Source organism: Acyrthosiphon pisum, chromosome X, assembly GCF_005508785.2.
Source record: "Acyrthosiphon pisum isolate AL4f chromosome X, pea_aphid_22Mar2018_4r6ur, whole genome shotgun sequence".
Taxonomy (NCBI): Eukaryota; Metazoa; Arthropoda; class Insecta; order Hemiptera; family Aphididae; genus Acyrthosiphon; species Acyrthosiphon pisum.
Genome location: NC_042493.1, coordinates 74,018,262 through 74,028,997, shown reverse-complemented (window position 1 = coordinate 74,028,997; position 10,736 = coordinate 74,018,262).

The window sequence follows — 10,736 nt, the reverse complement described above, 5'->3', positions numbered from 1 at the left end:
TGATGTCCATATAGTATAGGTTACATTATGTACACTATTCACGACAAAACGACAAAAGCGATAACGGATATTACCTTGAGTCACAATAATAATGACAGACTAATAAAGATTACATTATTCCCTAATCTCTGTTTAATATTTACTATAAAAACAAGAGTTTTCCCCTAAACATTCGATATATTATTTTTCGCTATAATTAAGTTTCGTTATTTTTATATTCGATATTTTTAATTCGCTATTCTTCTATTCGCTATTTTTTTTTCGCTATTTTGGCCGGTTACCCTTTAAATAACACTAATACATTTTTCATTTAAATAGTTTATAAAATGTTCAATTTTTAAAAAACTAACGTAAAGGATTGGACGTTTTTAAAGTTTTCAATATCTAAAAATATTTAGGAGAATATGATGATAGCTGGATTATTATGGATGAAAGTTTAAATAATTATAGTATTTGAAGGTTCATACAATATTTTATACTGCATATTATTATAAACTATGACGTTTACATGAAACACTAAACAGATAGGTACTGAAAATATTCCCATTTACGAAAAAACAGTATAGGTACCTACATTAAATTATTAAGTGTGTCCACAGAAATGAACCTAGTGGCGTACGATTTAATATCTGACGCGAGTGGTGTAATATTATGGTTACGAGATGCAAACAATTTTTTAATGTACACGAAAAATATTTATCATCATTGTGTATTGATGACACAACCGCAACCGCGTGAACCGTTCGAACTGATGGAAAAAAACCACAAATCAATAGGTAGCTATTCAAACGACGAAATCGAAAGGAATGCGAAGAGTGTTTTGGGTTAGCAGGTGCATTCATATATATTATTTTAAACGAGAGTACCTACTATAGTTGGTTAATTAAAAAAGTAACAGTGACCATACCCGACGCCGTAAACATAATATATAAGCGTGTAAGGCACCTTAATTGTATTATATATTATAATATATAAATTAGCCTTTATACTATATATTCGAATACACAATAGCACACGCATGGCCGCGAAAAGGTAAATTATGTGTTTTTGGCGTGGATAGCAATGTGCAGCAGTCGAGTCATCGCGACGACACTCGAAAAACGTATAGGTAATAGTTTATAATATATTTTATTATGGTGTGAACCGACACCTCAACGTTTCCCCAGCACTACACGAACTCCGAGGTACAAAAGGGCCGCTATGATAAATTCGGTATCTGTTTCATTATAACATTATGTAAGGATGAAATTTAAAAGCTCACCGTGTCGATTATCTCGCGAGTGGTCAGTCGCCTGAGGTCAGTGGATCAGGTTTAATGGACAAAAAATACCAGTAACAGCGATGATGAGGGTTGAAATATTACACCTGTTGTCACATCCATCCCATCACTCTCGAACACATACCTCCAGACCTATGGTGACAGTACCTACGCGCGGGTCATCGAAATTTTTTATAAATTATTGTTTTAAAAATAAAACAAACGAGATCTACTAGATCTGTTTTCGTGGTCGGCGGTATACGATTATAAAAATTATGGTATTATGTCGAAATAAATGCACCAACAAAAACATGGCTTGGTATGTTGTACATGGTCGACCTTGTTCGAAAATTATTCACACAAATAATACCTAATGAGAAAATAATATTCATTGGAAATAATTTGTGGGTTTTTCAAATATTTAATTTCAAGAAAAAAATAATAGGTTGTCAAAATTATTATTCTTCAATGTTAATTGTTATATTTTGAAACTATTTAAATTAAAAATAATATTTGAATACATTGTAAAACATTCTGAAACGTGTCCCACTTCTCATTTCATTCAATTTTCAAGTTATTCACAAAATGCATCTGATCGATTTTATATTTTCTTTTTTTTTTAACAAAAAGAATATCTTATCATGTCTCCGTTGTTCATTTGTTTTAAAATATACAGTGTTATTTATCTCAACGTTCTATATTACACTTTTACTATATTATAAGATTCAAAACCTTTAAATGAAAGCATACAATTTACAAATAACAATAAAAAAAAAAATGAATTAAATCATGCTAAAAGCCTTTTTGTAGTGTGTTATTTTTTTATTCGATGAAAAAATACAAATCCTTTTAGTGATTAACACAACAATAGTACAAGATGGAACGTTTTAATATTTTTCTGTACCTTCGTGCAGTTTCCCAAATTTCTTATGTCACTTATAATATAATTTTAATTCATTGCCAAAACCATATATAACCATATATACCTACCTATATTATAAGATTTATTTTGAAAATGACTAATTATTTATGAACATATTTATAGTGTTTAATGTATGTTTTTTAATTAAATAAGTAGGAATTGTTCAATTACTTATGATCTCTGTTTTAATAATAAGATAAAAATAAATCAGAATTTTTTTCTAAAAAATAAATTCGACTAACAGTATTGTGCACAGTTTTGTATAAGTTGCAACAAATATGATTTATAGTTTGTAATTCTATTTCATTTTATAGAGACGTTAGTAGGTAATATTATAGTTTTTGACTATAGGCCACTTATTTTTTCCAGGACTTAGGATTTCACTAACATTTTACGATTAATCTTACCTTATTGATCTGGACTTAAAAATTAATTTCAGAATAATTGGTTTCCATAATCCATTTTTATGCATAAATTATCTATTTCATGTGTCTTATCGTCGAAAGTGTAATATAGGTTTTTATTTCGCAGAACTTAAACGATCATGACGATTATAATTTAAATAGCTTTATAGCTATATAATATAAACGGTCATTGTCACGCAATAAATTTGAAAAAATAATTCACGTTTTAATTTAGCACAGCCATTGGACCGACGATTATTAGAGTTAAGGCCGAAACGAATATTCCAAGAATTCAACAATGTAATTTTAGTTGTCTAAAGTACTTTATTACGGGCCACCAAGACTGCTTAAGATTATCAATCCAACAGTTTAAAGCTCTGGACGGACGGACATAATTTATGAGCTATGTAGAAAGGCCATCGTCCTTTATTGGTTTAAATTAATTTTGGTAAAAATGTAATCCAGCAGTTAAAACCAACATATTCTCCACGAGTTACGTTAAACACCATTATAAAACGTTTGTACATAGTTGCTATACATTTAAACTGCAATGAATTGTATCGACTCACACCAAAAATTACACTACAAAAAAATAGAATATTAGAGGATTAAAATATGAAAATTCCAAAAGTTGTAACCATTAATAGTATTTAAATTCAAAAATAAACTTTTCCAAAACAAAACACGTTTAAATATTTAATGTATTATGTTAGAAATTCGTGAAGTTAGTAACCCATAAATTAAATCCAATTAGAAACCTCACTCAAAATTGATGATTCAGATTCACAAAAAAAAAAACCACAACATGTGTTCCATCATTTTAAAATCAATACATTTATCGCTAAAATTCATAATCAAAAGTATTCGATTTCGGATTTTGCATGGAAATGAGCTTTTCTAGTGCATTTGTATTTGGTATATAATTAATTTTTCAATATATATTAAATAAATCTCAAATATTGAATGTATCTTTGTAGATATCTGTTTCTTAATTTCAATTAAAAGAAAACATTTCTTTACATGTGTCAATATTTATATTCTTTGTTCTAGTTCTTGATCTATGCTTCAACTATTTGGTATATTAATAGTATACGAGCCTAACCACCAAGGTATATATTTTTGACGGACATTAATATTATATGTTTGATTGACAGCCTGTGTTCTATACACTAATTTCGAGGAAGTTGGCAAGTTTGTTGACATTCTTTATGTACTCAATGTACTATAATATATAGTGCATAGTATAAAACATACGACACGGACACACACGCGTTTGTAATATTTAAGGTGATGTAATATTAAACAGGATAACAAGAGTATAAAACTATTAAGTGCTACAATAGTCATTGTACAATAATAATATGCAATCGATGCGTGTACCGGTAGACGTATCAACTATTTGTACAATATGTTTGTGCGATGACCTTGTCACGATACAATAATATAATATCCGGAGCACGCAGTCAAACTGTCAAGATACAAATTACGATTCCGGTACGAAACAGGATACGAATTTAAGGATCCGGAAGAATATTACGTCTTTATCGAAAGCGTGGACTTCGTCATATCCTACCAGTGTAAATAAGTATAATACCAGTACCTAATCACATATAATAACACTTAGAAGTAGTAATAAAATAGGTATTATATTGTTATGACGTGTATACCATCTGAGCCATTATTAGTCGATTTCAGCACACGTCATTTGAAGCACTATATCGTGATCCTTATTATTATTATTATTATTATTATTTTATTCCTCTCCCAGTTTGGAACATTATGCAGACTGCATACAAACAGTATTGAGCATGGAATAACATATACTAAGCACATTATTTTATTTTTCGTAAAAAATAGGATTTTAAATTTTCCCCAACACATCCTTTAAATTGTAGGGACACATTTTTTAATTTTTTATTATTTGAAATAATCATAATTATTGACCGATATAATATCATTGCCACTAGTATTTGATAAAATCCTAGTGACTGAAATAAAGTCATAGGTACATGTACAACTCCTGGCTTGTATTTTACTAAATTAATTTAGCTTTGGCCGATATTGCTTTTTACCAAGACTCGACTTTAGCTCATAGTTAACCGATCCTTAAACAAATATTCGATCTGATATTAAACTGACCTGAAACCGATCTGTGTAAAGTACTGACAAAATCCTATTGGTACCCGCAATATCCGATACCTACCTTAATATTTTACTCAAATAATTAAAAAATACAAATTTTTATTTCTAAGTAATACATTGTTTTAAAAATTTTAAATCAATTCCATTTTTATTTAAATATAAATAATTTATTTTGTTTAAAAAAATAATATGAAAAATAATAATTAAAATAATATTCAACAGAAACTGATAACATTATTCCCTGTCCCAGACGATTATACGAATCACACTTTTCCACAAGTGCCTATCGGTGAGGTTATTAAGTTACCAAATCTACTCCGGCTGTAGTTATCAGTCAAAGTTTATTATTGGCTCATGCAATCTGAAAACTTATATGGTAAATAATGGCAATTGTCAGGAGAACGTTTTCGACGGCCATAATACGTACACGATTCAACGAAACGTCCTCGTAAGCTGGCCACGTAAAATAAAACGCCTATTTCCGTGTACGAAATATGACTGGATTGAGAAAAACGTTTCTATACCCACGTAGTTCATCACCGGAACATTGGTTGAAAACTTTACGTTGAGTATGAGTAAATAATCGCATCGCTTGTGCTGTTACACGTACAGATTTTCGATAGACTTAACAGGGCGTGAGCGTTAGGAGCCGCAATCGTTTTTATCCATTAACAGCCGCTGATGTGCACGAGTAGTGAGTATACACTTTAGATTTCAAAAGGGCCGTTAGTAGGTTTTTTTTTTGGGGGGGGAGGGGGGATGTAATAAATACAATGGTGAGCGAAAGTCACAATGGTAACGCCCCTAACCTCACCTAGCTATATAATATATAGACGTAAAAACTGACCAAGCGCATATACCATAGTATGTATACTGTTATGAAATCACCAAAACAAATATAATAAAGCAATTGGGTGACAGATATCTGTGCCACCATTAGAGCATATGAATTAAACTGCAAATTGTCAATTGACCGTTTTTTTTTTTTTTAAATGAAAAATTATACACACACGCGCAGTTAATTTCGATAAGACAAATAGTCATGATGAACTGATAATTCTGAAAAAAGGTAATCATTTTATTGATTTAATATTATTTATTATTAATTGATATATTTTTATTTAGGTGTAAGTAAATATTAACATGTGAATAAAAAACGTGACAAATAATTATAATTTGAATAATTCGAGTGATTGGTTTACGTTCGATTTAAAAATAGACATATTCAGGCATAAGAAAATATGTCTTTTTAAGTACTTACCGAGTGTAATAATATTTTTCGAGTAGGTACTCATTATATAATATCAGGCTCAAAAGATCACAAGTGTGTATTATTTGAATTTGCGAAAAATGCAATTATTTTTTTATAGGAAGGTGTGTGAATGATGCATCGTGTCAATTTTAATCGTATAGTACTTCCACAACTACACAAGTGTCCATATACATATCCAATAAATGCTATATTTGGATTGACTACTTTCATAGTTTGATTTGAACGTGATGAATATTTTACGAAAAATGTTTACTTATAAACATAAGTATCTATGCTTTGCATCGGTGACACACATTTTTCATTTTCATGTTTATGGCCTTGCTAATAACTTATTGTTAATTACCTAATGAAATGTATGATTAGATATTAGATATGTAAGTATGTTCGAATTTCATTTGCACGAGCACCGTATACCTGCTGGAAAACTAATTGAATATTGTATACTGAAATATACAGTGGTACATACTATTCAAATAATTCATAAATCATAGTGTTATAAGCGTTTAAAAATATAATATTATACTTACCTAATTAAAAACTGTATAGAAACAATAGCGAATAGAGTACAGTTTATTATATAAAATATCTGCAAGTGCAATTAAATGTAGGCACAACGTAAATTTCAGTTTAAAACATAATACACCTTTATAATAGTCCTATTGTCCATTTAATGTTCTAATCTAAATTTGTTATTCTAACTTTTTCAAAGCTAAAACATATATAATCAAATACAATTCTCAAAAAATAAAAACGCCAATTAGGTAAGTCAAGACGTAAAATTTTAGCACGGTTCTTATTGAAGAGTAAACCAATTTACAAAATACAGTTAAAAAACGTATGTAATATTTATTTAACTATTTAAAAAAATTATATTTTAGTTTGAGATACATTTCTACGCTTATCCTAAAATCTAAAGTTATATAATTAAATCAAATGTAATAGAATTAATATATCATTTCCATCTCAACTCACTTATTTTGAAAGAAAATAATCAATTTCCGTCACCATTTTATCTCATCACTCACACTAAATCAACAGTCATCATGCTCCCCTTTAAAAGAACATCTTATATTTTCATTACAAGCCTTTCAAATAAAATAATATTATACATATATTATGTATATATCAATATATTATAATTAAATAATGGAACTACTGAAAATCATAATGCAAGTTAAATTGAATTATATAAAATATTACATTGACAAATTAGTTGATAATAATAACTGTTGATTGATGAATGATTAAACATCTAAGTGCTTAGGGAAATAAAATTCCGGACAATAATCAAACATTTTTGCAAAACAAAAATTAGTTTTGGTCCATATTTCATTATAATTAAAAATAAGAACAATAAAATTCATATTTTAAGCATTTGTTTGTACTAAGCTATATTACTTTTAAACACATTCAGTAAATATTATATTTATAAAATATTTTCAAGATGTTACCAATTATCATTTTCTTTTGACTTATGATATATAGGTTGTATAATTTAAAATGTACACACTGAAAGAGGATACACGTAATTTATGACTCAATGTAGTATACATGTAAATATTTGTATTAACGATAATTAATAGCGGGTTTTACATATTTGGAGATAAAACAGTGTTATTCTTTTATTCGTGAAACATATAATTCACCATCAACTACACTAATATAAAAATTAAACTTTTTTTAACTTTAAAGTAAATAATATGTGATTATTTTACTTTTGGTGTTTATCACTATAAATATGAGTTGACTCTGTATCGCTGTAACCACTAAATAATAATTCTATAACATGGGTAGTAATAACTTAATACAGGAAAGTATTTAATTAAAAATATATATTAGATTTAAGTAATTATAACAATATTTTTTTACTAATTAAGCTTTTATTGAATATTTGCAATCTATATTTTTTTACAGAAAGTAAATTTGATTAAAACTAAAAATATATTACGATACAAAACTACTTATAGGAAAACTTATCAGAGTCGCCATCGCATTAAGCTATTTATATTTGAGTATATTTACATGCCAAACATGTCTCTACATCAGCTGTGTTTACTGTCTGAAAATGTTTTAAAAACTAGCGATACTTATTTTTAATTTGAATATCATATTTTGGTTATTTTGCGTATTTACAAATGTATGAATTGAAAGGTTTGAACTATTTGGACGTTGATGGTAGGCAAAGTTTGAAGGTAAATTTGAGGATCTAGTTAAATTATTTTCCAAATAATATATAATACATCATACACAAGAGTACACGATTACAACAACACTAGGTAGTGAATACAATAAGGTAAAATAATGTCAACAGTGAATAAACAATCACAATAGAATATGGTACATGCGTTGTTAAAACTATTATATTACTTACACGTATATTTTTAATTCTATGTTTAAATATAAAAATAGCTCAATGAATGGCCTTAATGATATGCAAAGTGGGTATTCTTGAAATGTTGAAATCAAGTTCATTGTGTGAAGGTAAAAATGCATTCAAAGAACTGTCATGGACAAAGAAAGTTCAACAACACAATTCACATTTCAATGAGAGATAATCGATTTTAATTTTTGGCGGCAACATAATTAACAAATATTTATCAAAGCATTATGTATTATATTATATCATGATCTAGAAACTCCAATATCACCAATACGAGGTACTACTACGAGGCAGTGATGAATTGGGTCAAGCTATGAGTAATTAATTATTATTGTATTTCTTTAAACTATCTTATTTTTGGCCAATAAATATCATCTTATCTTATTTCATAGGGATAACGTTTATAATATTTTAATTAAAACATAACATATATTTATTTTTCGACCATGGTAAATATAAGTTTCATATTGTTTAAAAACATGCAACATAATATTTTATAGACATCGATGGTTCAACAAGTAAACAAGCAATTTAATTACTATCATAGAATATCTAAACAACGTAAGTGTAATATATTGTAAAATATCGTATTGTATTGTATTGGCCTTGAATCGATTGCTCTAAACATTTGGCTAACAATTACTGAAGTGCTAACTCGTAATAACTGTCACATAAGTGAACATTTCAGGTTAGGTACCGAATGGTGATAATTTGCATAAACATATTTTTACGGATGCCCGTGGTATAATTTGTTAACCACCTAAAACCGGGTTTCTAAACAATATTATATTTCATTTTTTTTATTCCTTCATCCTTTAAGATTTTCACAATTTGTGTCAATTTTTTCATCGACATAGCTATTTTTAGAGAACCCAATCAATGATTTACCACAACAATATATAATCGGTGACAAAAATTGTGTTACGTTTATATTAAGAGAACCCTACATGAGTATTTGTTGTTTTCGTGTTACAAGTGCGTAACATAGCATATTTACGCTCAGCAGATCACGTTTAACATCGTTAGTTTAGAGTGAATCGACCTATTATGAAAGTTGATGGTCAGAACATTACATGTCTATTGTTTTTGTATGTGGGTTTTTTACGGTATTTTAATTTTTTAGAAAGTTTTGAGTGTATAATAAAGCATAAATTAAGAAAATCTCATAACTCAATTAAAAACTGGATCATCATTAAAAACCCACATCAAAACACAAATAACGTTCTTACCGCCAAGTTTCATAATTGGTCGATTCACTCTAATTTATAAACTAACGAAGCTTAACGTGATCTTCTGAGCGTAAATTTGGGATGTTACGCTCTTATGAGAGGGAGACAACAAATGTCCGTGTAGCGTCCTCTTAAGTTTATATTTTGCACCAACAATATTATTATTTCTCTAATCAACCATCTATCAGGATTATGCGCGTTGCCAATCATGACCTGTCGTTTAATTTTGAATTAAAATGTTATTGTTGTAGTCTATAATATATTCTTGACTGCTTACCAAATTCACATTTTTTTTTTTTATATATATGGTCTTGAGTCACCGGTTTTGTGTACATAAATAAACAAATTTAATTAAAGAAGTGGTTGCTTATTACAAAAATAGAGTGAAAACAACTAAGGTTCTAGAATATTATAGGTTTATAAGCTAAAATATAGTACCTATACTATTATAGTCGGTATTTTCAAATATCGAAAATCAGTAAAAAGTTTTTGACTGGTTAATTTATTTTAGTAAATGAAAAGAACACCCCGTAACCGTCCCAATAACCGATATTACAATAAATTACCTATTTTCTGTAAAAACCAGTTTCAAGCCCTGTAATATTAACCAGTAAAGTGTATAGGAAACGCGTAAATCAATAATAAACAGAAATAAATATAGGAAACTTCTCAAAAAAAATGTTCTTATAGTTGGGAAATCACGAGGAATATTAAGAGAGTAAAAAAATATTGAGTGAATAGTAGGTATAGGATACATATTATATTCTTAAAATATTGATTGGTATATTGCATCGTTTATTATTTAGTAAAAGTTTAAAAATAGAGTGGAAAAATCTATATTTAACTAAATATGTTTATTTTTAGCCCAATATTTATAAATTTTTGTCCAATTAGTGTGGTCCAAATGATATTTGCAACCAGGTTTTGAAACCTATATTGATACCAATTTTGAAAACTAGTTAAAAACGTTAAAAGTCAAAACGATATCAAAACTGAAAGAGAAATTAAAAAACACTAATACCAGTTTAGTATATAATACTTTGATTATAATCAAAACCGAAATCGAAATCAGAAAAAAATAAATACTAATATCCAAAACCAAAATCAAAATTGAAATAAAAAAAATGT